This window comes from Mobula hypostoma, chromosome 6 (assembly GCF_963921235.1).
Source record: "Mobula hypostoma chromosome 6, sMobHyp1.1, whole genome shotgun sequence".
Lineage (NCBI taxonomy): Eukaryota > Metazoa > Chordata > Chondrichthyes > Myliobatiformes > Myliobatidae > Mobula > Mobula hypostoma.
The window spans coordinates 53,814,527-53,828,015 of NC_086102.1; positions in this window are offsets into that span (position 1 = coordinate 53,814,527).

Here is a 13,489-nt window from a genome sequence, read left to right on the forward strand (position 1 = left end):
GCCCCCCAAGAATTCAGAATCATACATTTATGAATATACCAGATATCTCAAAAAGCTAGGAATCACTACTAGGCTAGTGTACTATATGCAATTAGGATATTATTTTTTTTTCATGGGCTTTTACAAAACAGCATGAAACTTACAGACAAGCTGACAAAAATGAATCCAGCAACTTCTCTGAGTGTGGCCTCTGCTACAGTAAGCCACAGTATAATAGAACTACTGTTACCACATACCTTGTTTACAATATACTTATATATAACATTAGAAACTAGAAGAAGTGAACTCAGTTCGGACTTTACTTTCCAAAATCTCAGTACTATGTAATATGCCAAAGGAAGAACCAGTGTGGAATTATCTCCTGCAATGGATATTAATACAAGTTTGTAGAAATTTTTACAAACATACAAGATTGATTTCATCATGGCCTTGAAATAGCCTGTTCAAGAAATGATTTTATAGCAGAGAAACAAACAAGTATTTAGTTAAAATGCATATAAATTTTTGAGATTATCTGTTGCTATTTTAAGTCAGTTTTAACATTGCCATAAGCCATTCTCATTGTTTAATAAGCTTTCACCAGTAAAACTACACAGCAAAAGAATTCAACCGCCACTATTCCCCTTGAGACGATCACTAAGCTTTATTTCACTTTTATACCATTATTACTCAATTCACAGGCACAGATATTACTTCTGTAAGGCAACCGTTTAATTCTACTTTGAGCAAGTTCATTATAAACTAATTGAATTCATTCTCTACTTGCGACTATTCTGCATTCAGAAGCCAAAAAATTGTACCTTACATACTTTGGAATTGCTGCACACACACTGCATAAAATGCATAAACTTACTTGCCATTCTGTAACCCAGGTATACTCCTCTTGGGTCTGAAGATAATCTTTTCCCTCGCCCCACCTCTCCAGCTAAAAAAGGCTGAATATCAAACTGCCGAAGTTGAAAATGCTTTTCACTGCAATGCTAAGAAACTTAATTATCACGTCCAACAAATAAATTTCCAGATGTACTTCAGCAATGAGTAAAGTCACAATCATGGCATATAATAAAGATTCAATAAATGACTAGAAACACCAATAAACTATAACCATTTTGTGTACTCTTCAGCAATGAAAAAGTAAAACACAGACATTCTAGTTTACGACATACTTAACCAATTCACAATACCAACAACTACAACTAGCTTTTGTGCCAACTTTGTACCTCTAAAGAAAAAAATGTATTTCATACCCAAGTTATGAGGGCAGTAATATCACATTCCCAAACTCTACAGTAAATTTACCTTAAGAAATTATTCACTTGTAAACACATTCAGAATAATAAACTTTGAACAATACATGCATAATTAAGGGTATAGGTAAGTTACAGGGTGAAAGTTAGCTTGCATGCTATAAAGAATACCCTCAACTATGCAATCCAAAAATTCAAACATTTCTTATTAAATAAAATGATGCATCTTTTAATGCAATTTCAGTAGTTTAAAGTAACACTTTTTAAAACAAAGCTCCTTTTTGTTAAGCAGTACACTGTTGTGCAGAAAGAAAACAAGAATAGAACAGCAAAGTATATTATCAGCTGTTGTTGGAAATTTATAATCCCAAAAATAACAGAACCAAAGTAGCTTAGTTAATAGCAGCAGCAAAATAGTACAACAAGTATAACAGGTAGAGCCATACTTACAAAAGACAAAGTTCAAATTCCACTCCACTGATTTGTCTTCCTATCCAGGCAACAACGTATATTTAGTTGAAGCTGGGGGATAGCAAAAGTACTGCTACAGCTCGTAATTGCACTTTGTTCTTGGCTTTGGGACCATAACAAAAAAAACACGAGGAAGGATAATTACAATCAGAGCTCTGAGATCGAATTTACTCTTGTCGGTCTTGGGCTCTTTTAATGCTGAGTTATACATGCCTGTCAATAGACTTGAGAAGTTAAAATAGACATTTGGCTAAAATCCTTTAACTACTTCAAAATTTAAAGTAGTTATTCTGTTAAGGTACTTCAGAATTCAAGCTAACGTAGTTAAGTTCAGCGCACAATTGCTAAAGTCAGGATCTGGATTTTCCCCAGAGTAATGACTACTCTCATCTACTCAGGAGCAATAAAAAAAAACTCCAAGTTGATTGATAGTGGCTTAGGCTTCCTTCACAGGAAGTACTGTATGAATCCTTCTAAAAGGTATCGAAACAAAAGATTTTATGTGCCAGAAATCTGAAACAAAAAATAGTGCTGGAAACACTCAGCAAGTCAGATTGCATCTGTGAGAGGAAAATAGTTAACATTTCAATTCAACATCCTTCAAAAGAACCTGGACTTGTGCATTTCACTATGTCTGGCATTTAAAGGTGGCACTGCGTCATCTTTATGAATGGTCAAGTCCTTGCAAAGAAAACGCTTCCACATCGCTTGTAAACTTAGAATCCAAGGACCAAACAATAATGTTATGGCAAAAAACTTGGAGAAGAACATACAGAGGTGTTAGTGATCGCAGGTTTTGGAGAAGCTGTTGAAGAAGTCTTTACATAGCCGATCCAGTTAGGTTTCTGTTCAATATGACTTTGGAACATTTACATCAAGGAATGTGACAACAATAATGCTACTGAATACCAAGGGAGGTGATTAATCTTTCTCTTGTTGGAATAGGTCACTGTCCGACAATTAAGTGGCACAAAAGCTATAGTCACTTATCGGCCATGCCTCGCAGCCTGGAAGAATAAGCCATTTTATTATCTTGTGAATTAATAATAAAATTGAACACTGAGCACTCAATGATGAACTGGATGACACCTGACGAAACAATTGAAAGGTCAACTATCTGAGTAATTCCTACAACTGTTCTAGGGCCAAGATCACTGGCCTCCAAAAGACACAATCATCTTCCTTTGTGCTTTGTAAATCCCCAACTAACAGCGAGTTTTACTTTCATTCACATTGATGTCACCTGTATAAGAGCACTTTCCTAGCACCTCCTGTTAAAAGTTTGCCTTGAAATTAGTCAATCCCATCTCACTTTTGAAGATTATCTCCTTTAGTACATCTGACAAATGGCAGAAACCAAACTACAAGTGAGTGATTAGTTTTTTTAGCAAGTGGGTGTCTTTGTGGAATATATGGATCAACTTTTGTTTCTGGATTTGTCTTTCTCAGGAGATAAGTTAGCCACAAACATCCATGCTGAGTAAAGAAGAGTAAGTGTTAGTTAATAATAAAGGCTAGGGCTGAAAAGGTGTAAGTGAGGAGACAAGAATTAGGAGTAGCCATAGTGCATTTCAACCTTTATTTGCTCCTCAATTCATCAAGATCTTTCTTGATCTTTTCCCTCACTATCACTTTCCTGCACTACTCCTTATTCCATTTCTACTTAGAATGAACCCAATAGCTAACACTCCACAGCCTTCGGAGATAGAGAACTGGAATGAAGAAATTTCTCTTCTCAGTCCCTGATGGTCCTTATTCTGAAACAGTGAACTGTAGTTCTGTATCGGTCAGCCAGAGGAAATAATCTCTCTACACCTATCCCTTCAAGGCCTGTAAGAATTTTGTAAGAATCTCTACACAACTTCAATAGGACCCCTTCACTACTCTGCCCAAAGATTTTCACAATAAACATACTATGTGCCCTCCTAACTGCTAGCTGTACATCGATACAAATTTCAGTGACTTGAGTAAAGTGCACCCAGGTCCCTCCAAATATCAGCATGTCACAATTCAATGATATTTCTGCTTGTTCCTTATTTTACAATATTTTTCTTTTGTGACCTCACATTTCTTCCACATTATATTCTATCTGCCATGTTCCTACCCATTCACTTAGCCTTCTGTATACTTTTGAAGCCTTACATGTGTAAATCATGGCTCTCAATGCACCTTTTGTATCACTGAACGTAATCATTATTTCCAAGTTTTCCAAAGACATATCCAATACACCAAAACATAAAATCTACATAAAAATTGGCAGATTACCCGATTATTCTTGAAATATGATAATCAGATTCACATGATACACTTCTCCGATTGCTCATTGTACAATTTGCTGCAGCGCTAAAGGAAAAGGAAAAATAAGCAGACCCAAACCGGAGAGAAATAATTTAAGGAGTAAGAAAGGGAAGGAAGGAGGAAGTAATAAGGAGAAATGGCACCAATGATATGAGGAAAAAGGAAAAAGGTTACTGAAATAAGTGAAGGGAAGGGAAACAAAGACAAACAGGAGCACTGAGAAAGGAGAGAGAGAAAAAACAGAACTTAACATGGACACAATGCATTTAAAGAAATAAAGAAACAGACAAAGAAGAAAATTTAAAAAACATGAGTGCGGGATAATAAGAGGAAGAAAAGCAGCAGGGATGATGCAAGATGAATCTCAAATCTGAAGTAGACAAGTATTAAAGCTATAGTATGGTCATTTTTGGTGGGGTAGGGTGATTATAGTTCATGTTTTGAAAAGCTCAATAATGGCTCCAAGAAGCACATACACAGCTCTAATGAATGAATTAACAATCTTCTTTATTTCATGTACACTAGAAGAGGTAATGGCAATTGGGGGTGGCAAAAGCAAAGATACAAGAACAATTTTTAGAAAATGCACACAAAGAACAGGAAACAAATACCTAGAAACAGGGCTAAGTTCTTCAGGACTGAGATGAGAAATTACACATGTAAGTTGGTAAAATGACTGGAGGCTCAGTTATTGAATTTATTCAAAACAGTGATTGATAGATTTCTAGATCTTAAGAGAATCAAGGGATATGGCGATAGTTCACCAAAATAGCACTGAGGTTGAAAGATCTATCAAGATCTTTATGAATAGTGGAGCTGGCTCAAAATGCCACCTAGTCTATTCCTGCTTCCATTTCTTAACTTCTTGCAGTTTAAAAGCAGTTCAATGACTCCTGTATAAATCTAAAATCCTAGAAACTTAAGGTTCCCTCCACTGTTTCCTGAATAGGATGCAGACAGTTACACAATCTAACAAACACTTTTTTGGCAAACAAGTAATTTGGTGGGTTTTAACCTCAAGGGAAAAAAAATACAGAAATAGTTATAAAGATTAATGACAGAGAATACAAACTACAAGAGAGAAAATGTTAAAAGATCATGCAAGGAAAACCAGGTTTCAAGCCAATTTTCAACCAGCCAGGACTTTGTTTCCCACATAATGTATTAGAGAATTGCTAGCCAAGAAAGTTGCAAAAATAGTCTGTAGTACAGAAATAAGTTTTAATAGCTGCAGAGGATCCTTCTTGGGTACCTGAAGCTTCCACCATCTCAGCAGGCATTCTTCAATCAACTGAATTCTGTGCATGTCATTATTAATAAATAGTTAATGAACTTGCCATTCTGCCATTAATGGATATCATATGCTCCCTGCTAAGGACTTTGACAGACACAGTACACTGCCAGAGTAAATTCAAAGTATAACAGTATTTCAATCTACAAGGAGCTAATCAATGAATCAGATCATCTTAGGCATATGGAAGTTGAAAATCAATTTGCTCAGAGACTTATGTGCATGGTTGAAAGCAGATTAGGTTCATGTTTCTTTTTTTGGATTAACCACCAGATGTATTTCAGGGTCTGGCAGAAGCTAGATTACAAAAATTGATCAATATTGCTATATTATGCAAGAATCAGGAAAGTAAGAGGCAGGCTTCTTGGATTTTCATCTAACAATTCCTTTATTCCCAATGTCATTTTTTTTTCTTGACTCTTTACCTGCAATGTGTCAAGACACTTAGCTAATAAACAAAAATATTCTTGATTTGAACAATGACCAATACAAGGAATAAAATCCCACATAGAACATAATGACAATTAGCAAATAGACTAGAAAAAGTACTTCCTTCTATTATTTTGGAAGACCAAACGGGTTTTATTAAAGGTCGTTACTCTTTTTATAATATTCGTACATTGTTAAATATCGTTTATACTCCCTCACAAAATGTTCCTGAGTGTGTTATTTCTTTAGATGCCGAGAAAGCTTTTGATAGAGTAGAATGGCCTTATTTATTTAAGGTGCTTGAAATGTTTAATTTTAGCTTGAAATTTATATCCTGGATTAAACTGTTATATCACTCCCCTGTAGCCTCGGTTCGTACTAACTCTTTAAACTCACCTTTTTTTCCTCTCTTTCGTGGTACTCGACAAGGCTGTCCTCTTAGTCCCCTATTATTTGATATTGCATTAGAACCTCTTGCAATTGCTATTCAAGAATCTTCAAATATTACTGGGATAACTCGGGGATTAAAGTCCCATAAATTATCACTCTATGCTGATGATTTACTTTTATATATTTCTAATCCTGAGAGATCCATTCCTGCTGTTTTAGAGTTATTAGCACAATTTGGTCTTTTCTCAGGTTATAAATTAAATCTTAGTAAGAGTGAACTTCTTCCGATTAATAAACATCTTCCCTTATATTATAAATTTCCATTTAAATTGATTAATAATTACTTTTCATATCTTGGGATTAAAATTACTTGTAAATACAAAGATTTATTTAAGACTAACTTTTTACCATTAATAGACCATATTACTCAACTTTCATCTAAATGGTTTCCCTTATATTTAACTTTGATTGGTCGTATTAATGCAGTTAAGATGTTCTTTTTGCCAAAATTTTTATATGTGTTTCAGGCATTACCAATTTTCGTTCCTAAATCTTTTTTTGATAAAGTTGACTCTAAAATTTCTTCATTTATTTGGCAGAATAAGAATCCGAGACTGGGTAAAATACATTTACAGAAAGCTAAGAGAGATGGAGGTTTAGCATTACCTAACTTTAGATTCTATTATTGGGCTATTAATATTCGACATATGAAATTTTGGTTACTTGACCAGGACATACTATCTATTCCTAAATGGGTAGCATTGGAATTACAATCAGTTCAGGGTTATACACTTGGTTCTATTTTAGGCTCCTCTCTCCCTTTTGATTCAAAACGTCTTAAGCAGGTCTCTAACCCGATAGTTAAATATGCTTTGCGCATTTGGTTTCAATTCAGAAAATTTTTTGATCTTAATCAATTCGGGTTAGCGATTCCTATTTTAGGTAACATATTTTTTCCTCCCTCTTTTACGGATCGCGCTTTTCAAACTTGGAAGACTAAGGGTATTTTACGGTTTTTGGATTTATTTTTAGATGGTTCCCTTATGTCTTTTGAACAACTATCTAATAAATATAACTTATCAAGAATACATTTTTTTAGATATTTACAAGTTAGAAATTTCCTAAGTACTATACTTTCTTCCTTTCCAATGCTTCCTCCTACATATATTTTAGATTCGATAATTAACCTTAATCCATGTCAGAAAGGTGCATCGGCTATGATTTATAATATTATTATGAAACTTAGGAAAGCTCCATTTGATAAGATTAGGGTAGATTGGGAACAGGAATTGGGGCTTACCATTTCTGTGGATGATTGGGGGCAGATTTTACAATTAGTTAATACTTCCTCTATTTGTGCTAAACATTCCCTAATTCAATTTAAAGTGGTTCATAGAGCACATATGTCCAAAGATAAGTTAGCGCGTTTTTACTCGCATATTAATCCTTTCTGTGATAGATGTTCGGGGCAGATAGCCTCTTTAACTCATATGTTTTGGTCTTGCCCTACTTTGGAAACTTTTTGGAGAGATATTTTCAATATTATTTCTAAGGTATTAAATATAGATATCTCTCCTCACCCTATTACTGCTATCTTTGGACTACCTAAAATTTCTAGTAATCTTTCCCCTTCAGCCCGTAGAATGATTGCATTTCTTACTTTAATGGCGAAAAGATGTATTTTACAACATTGGAAAGAGCTTAATGCTCCAACTACCTTTTTTTGGTTCTCTCAGACGATTTTATGTTTGAATTTGGAGAAAATTAGAAGTAACCTTTATGATTCTTCATTTAAATTTGAACAGATTTGGGGACCTTTTATTCGATATTTTCATTTAATGTAATATTTACCCTTCTTGTTTTTTTTTCACTGTTTTTAATGGAGGTCGGGATTGAGGACGTGATTTTAAGTTTAACTCTGTTTGGTTTCAAGTTAGCCCATTGCTTTGCCTTGCTTTTAGTTAGAACATAATGACAAAACATTGGAATAATTTCAGCAACAATTGGAATTTGTACCGGAGGGACTGTGTTTGCTATTAGATGGATGAATTAATTTTGGCTGGATGACCTCCTGATCAATTATTATCTTGTAATCTTATATACAAGATGAGCTATGTATGACATTGGATACAGGATAAGATCTGAACTGTAAACCATTGTATTGCACAGGATGTTCAGATGATGTAATAAAACAGTCAGCTAAAGTATTTATTCCTTTCAAACCTTTGTAATACATTCAATACATCTTTGCTGTAGTGAGTTATTCTCAGAAATATCAGGTTAGCAACATAAAATAATTCAGTACCTCATCACATTCCTCTTCCTACTTTGCCCCTTTTCAGAATTACAAAGGAAACAACCTTCTATGTTTTATTGTAATATAAACCTTTCTGCAAATACATTCACTGGTTGGGTACATCCCACCAAACAAAAGAGGATGGATGGGGAGGTAAAACCCAGCTCACTTTGGGTGGGCACTTAGCCAACAATTTCCATTGTTCAAGAATCTAGAAACCCTGCATTTTGTGAAACATTCCTACTATGACTCAAGGCACGACAGAAGGGGAAAATACTGACAAAATATTATAAAATTGCAAGATATCCATATGTAAATTATTTCAAAGATCACCTGGTTTTGCCTTAAAGGTCAATTCATTGGGTATGCAACAACGCTTTATCTCCCTCAATTTCTTTTCAATGCTTTTGTTACATATAAGTGAAGCAATGTTCATTCAATATTTTATTTGGTTATTGATTTCAGTTCAGCAAAGATGAAAACTATCATTTAGCTGTATTGGAACAGTGAAAGCAAACTTCTCACAACATACTAGCACAGTCATTAAGTGAAAACAGACTTTTTAAATCCTTTCAAAATCCCTTTAAATTGATGGAAAGACAGCTTGTTGCAGCCATGCAACATCACTTGAAAAACAGCATCAATACACTTATAGTTTAAACTTAAATGCATTCCATATAGAATACACCAGAACTTGGATCGACTAATATTCTGCATGAGTTGGGATTATTAATTAAGTGTCAGCAATACCCAACGAACAAAATCTGAATCCCATTGCTGGACCGATATACCCCACTTTTGCTGTAACTGGGGACAAATGTTTCATTTTACAAACTCACTAATTTTACATCTGAACAACATAGCCCATATCTATACATGCAGAATTCTACAATTACATGATACAGTATATCATTTCTGAAAGTTAAAAGTTAACAGGCATAGGGAACCTTGGTTTTGAAGGGATATTGGCAATCTGGTTAAGAAAAAGAGAGAGGTGTATAGCAGGTATAGGCAACAAGGAACAAATGAGGTACTTGAAGAGTATAGAAAATGTAAGAAAATACTAAAGGAGGAAATTAGGAAGGCAAAAAGACATGAGGTTGCTTTGGCAGATAATGTGAAGGTAAACCCGAAGGGTTTCTACAAGTATATTAAAAGTAAAAGGACAGTAAGGGACAAAATTGGTCCCTTAGAAGATCAAAGTGGTCATCTATGTGTGGAGCCTCATGAGATGGGGGAGATCTTAAACAATTTTTTTTGCATCAGTATTTACTCTGGAAACTGGCATAGCGTATATGAAAGGAAGGGAAACAAGCAGTAGTGTCATGGAACACATAGGGATTAAAGAGGAGGAGGTGCTTGCTGCCTTACAGCGAATAAAGGTAGATAAATCCCCCGGGCCTGATGTGATATTTCCTCGGACCTTGAGAGAGACTAGTGTAGAAATTGCAGGGGCCCTGGCAGAAATATTTGAACTGTCCTTAGCCATGGGAATGGTGCCAGAGGATTGGAGGATAGCTCATGTTGTTCCGTTGTTTAAAAAAGGCTCTAAAAGTAAACCAGGTAATTACAGGCCGGTGAGCCTGACATCAGTAGTAGGTAAATTATTGGAAGGTGTTCTGAGAGATCGGATATACAAGTATTTGGACAGCCAAGGGCTGATTAAGGATAGTCAGCATGGCTCTCTGCGCGGTAGAGTGTGTTTAACGAATCTTGTAGAGGTTTTCGAGGAGGTTACCAAGAAAATAGACGAAGCAAAGGCTGTGGATGATGTCTACATGGACTTCAGTAAAGCCTTTGACAAGGTCCCACATGGGAGGTTAGTTCAGAAGGTTCAGACACTAGAGGTTGTAAACTGGATTCGAAATTGGCTGTGTGGGAGAAGACAGACAGTGGTAGTGGATGATTGCTTATCAGACTGTAGGTCTGTGACTAGTGGTGTGCCTCGAGGATCTGTGCTGGGACCATTGTTGTTTGTTGTCTCTATCAATGATCTAGATAATAATGTGGTAAATTGGATCAGCAAGTTTGCTGAATAGACTGAGATTGGAGGCAATGTGGACAGCGAGTAAGTCTTTCAAAGCTTGCAGAGGGATCTGGACCAACTGGAGGGGTGGGCCAGAAAGTGGTAGATGGAATTTAATGCAGTCAAGTGTGAGGTGTTGCATTTTGAAAGGACAAATCAAGGTAGGACATACACAGCAAATGGTAGGGCACTGAGGAGTGCGGAGGAACAAAGATCTGGGAGTTCAGATACATCATTTCCTGTAAGTGGCGTCACAGGTAGACAGAGTTGTAAAGAAGGCTTTTGGCATCCTGGCATTCATAAATCAAAGTACTGAGTATAGGAGTTGGGATGTTATGGGGAGGTTGTACAAGACATTGGTGAGGCCAAATTTGGAGTATTGTGTACAGTTCTGGTCACCTAACTATAAGGAGGGTATCAGTAAGACTGAAAAAGTGCAGAGATTTACTAGGATGTTGCCAGGTCTTCAGGAGTTGAGTTACAGGGAAAGATTGAACAGGTTAGGACTTTATTCCTTGCAGCGTAGAAGAATGAGGGGAGATTTGATAGAGGTTTACAAAATTATGTGGGGTATAGAGAGAGTAAATGTGAATAGGCTCTTTCCACTTAGATTAGGAGAGATAAATGCGAGAGGACATGGCTTTAGGGTGAAAGGGGAAAGGTTTAGGGGGAACTTCTTCACTCAGAGTGTGGTGGGAGTGTGGAACGAGCTGCCACCTGACGTGGTAAATGTGGGCTCACTCTTAAGTTTTAAGAATAAATTGGATGGGAGAGGTCTGCAGGGTTATGGACTGGGTGCAGGTCAATGGGACTAGCGGAATAATGTTTCTGCACAGACTAGAAGGGCCGAATGGCCTGTTTTCTGGGTTGTAGTGTTCTATGGTTCTAATAACATACTGTTTCCTCCTCTAACCTGGTCTGAGATCAGCAAATACCTAAATACATTATCTGCATATTATACTTTCTACTTTGATCACAGTCCCCTAAACGTATAACCCCTGCTTAGCAGATGTCAAAATACAACTATCTGCCATCTCCCACCCATCCTACACTAATTTTAACTTTTTATTTTGCATATCCCTTTACTTACAAGAAAGTTAATTAGTAATGTCCCCAGACCTTCTCAAATACGTTTGGTAAAACCACCACGAAATGTTTCAAGATGTTGTTTGGGTACGACAGGAATCTTGGAAGAAGTAACATCGGTTTAGTAAAAATTGTGATGCTCAGAAACATCTCCCCTCTTTGCTTCTATCAAATACAAAATGCGTTCTGATCAGAACACTGCAATGATTTCAACTCAAGAACCTATATTTATCTTCTGATATAAAATTGAACTTAAAACTGAAGTGCATTGTACAAACGCCAACGATGGAAGGGTATTGATCTAAGTCCCCGGGAGTCAGCAGCGTGGTCGAATCGTGCATGTTTCCCGTTGGACCGGCCTCAAACAGGCAATGGTGGAATTTGAAGGACATTAATCCAAAATGAAAGACGGGTGAGCGACAAAAAGTGGGTTAGTGTAGGCACGCCACGTCCAATTTTAAAGGTGTTGAAGGTAAGAAGTGAAAGTAAGATTTCATTTTGATTAAAACCGCACCGAGATGCATTAACGGAGGCTTATCCCGCAGCCCGTCTTTGATCAGCTGCCAAGTCATTATTGAAAAGCACCGAGGCGAGGCATTTTCCAACGAGCGCCAGACCGCGTGGCTCCAACACATATAGACATCGGGCCAGACGACACCTCCCCGGCCAAACCCAAGTGCTACCTTAACCGGTTTTATTCGGAAGAAAGCACACCTACCTAAGGTGGATCTGCCATTCCCGGACCACGACACCAACCGCCTCAGGACAGACAGACTCCCTTCCCCGCGTCACGTGGTAAACAAGCGGGAAAGGTGAGCGAGCTCTTACCTCAGGTGCTCAGGCTCAGAGCTTGCTTGTTGGACAGAGTGTATCTCATCCTTGGGTTCTTTTACAACAGACTTACTTAAGTAACTGCATACTTAAAATACTTTATAGCTGATCGTTACAGACATCCCACCCTGCAAAAACTCATTTCAGGGAGGTAGCACCATCAATTTGCGGAGAGGTGGGATGTCTGCTATAGAGTAGCTCCTTAGCAGCAAGCCCGCAAGTTTAAATAGCGTTAGCTATGCTAATGAACGAATGACACCTGTTAAACTCACCTCAACATGTCATTTACAGTCTTAACCCACCATGGGCAATAGAAAAGTCATTGTTGCAAATAGTGCAGCAAACATTGTCATTATTTTTTACCCCTATTAGGCAGGGGTGCACTTTAGTCTGGGGTGCAGTACATTTTATATTTTCTTTTTTTTTGAACACTCTGCCTCTCTCGCTCTCTTTCTCTCTCTCTCTCCCCCCTCCCTCTCTCCCTCCTCCTCTCTCTCTCTGTCTCTCTCCCACCCTCCCTCAAAAAAAAAATCGATTTCCGGGCACGGGTATCAGGGAGCCACTATCAATATGCGGGAGACTCCCGGAACTTCCGCGAGAGGTGGGATATCTGTAGTTAATTTTCAAACATCTTCTCCACATGGCAAGCTATTGGACCAATTGACAGGGAATGTTAATTTTATTTTTGGTGTATTCATCCAAGTAGGGCCGTGGCATCTAATCAGATAACCCCTCAAAATTAGGAAAACTGCAAAAAAAAATTTGGCAGGCTGGATTTTCTCCTGAAGTACGTGCAAAAACTTCACCTATGTTTTCTTGACTGCCAGATTTATAGCATGACCACGTTTATTTCATAGCAGGAAGACAAAGAAAAAGTGATTTTAATGACTTACATGGTACACAGGCATAAAAGTATGCAGTGAGATTGAGAAAAGGGGTAGGATGGGGAGACACTGTGCATTTCTGTGTGACTGGACACAGACATTTCTGTGTGAACCCCCTTCATTCCATGGCCAAGCCTGAGCAATCCTCTCAATATTTGTGAGATGTAAGCTCAAAAATGTGATCACAACATCACACACTAGGGTACAATCTGAGGAACATTGTAATCATTTTCTGTGATA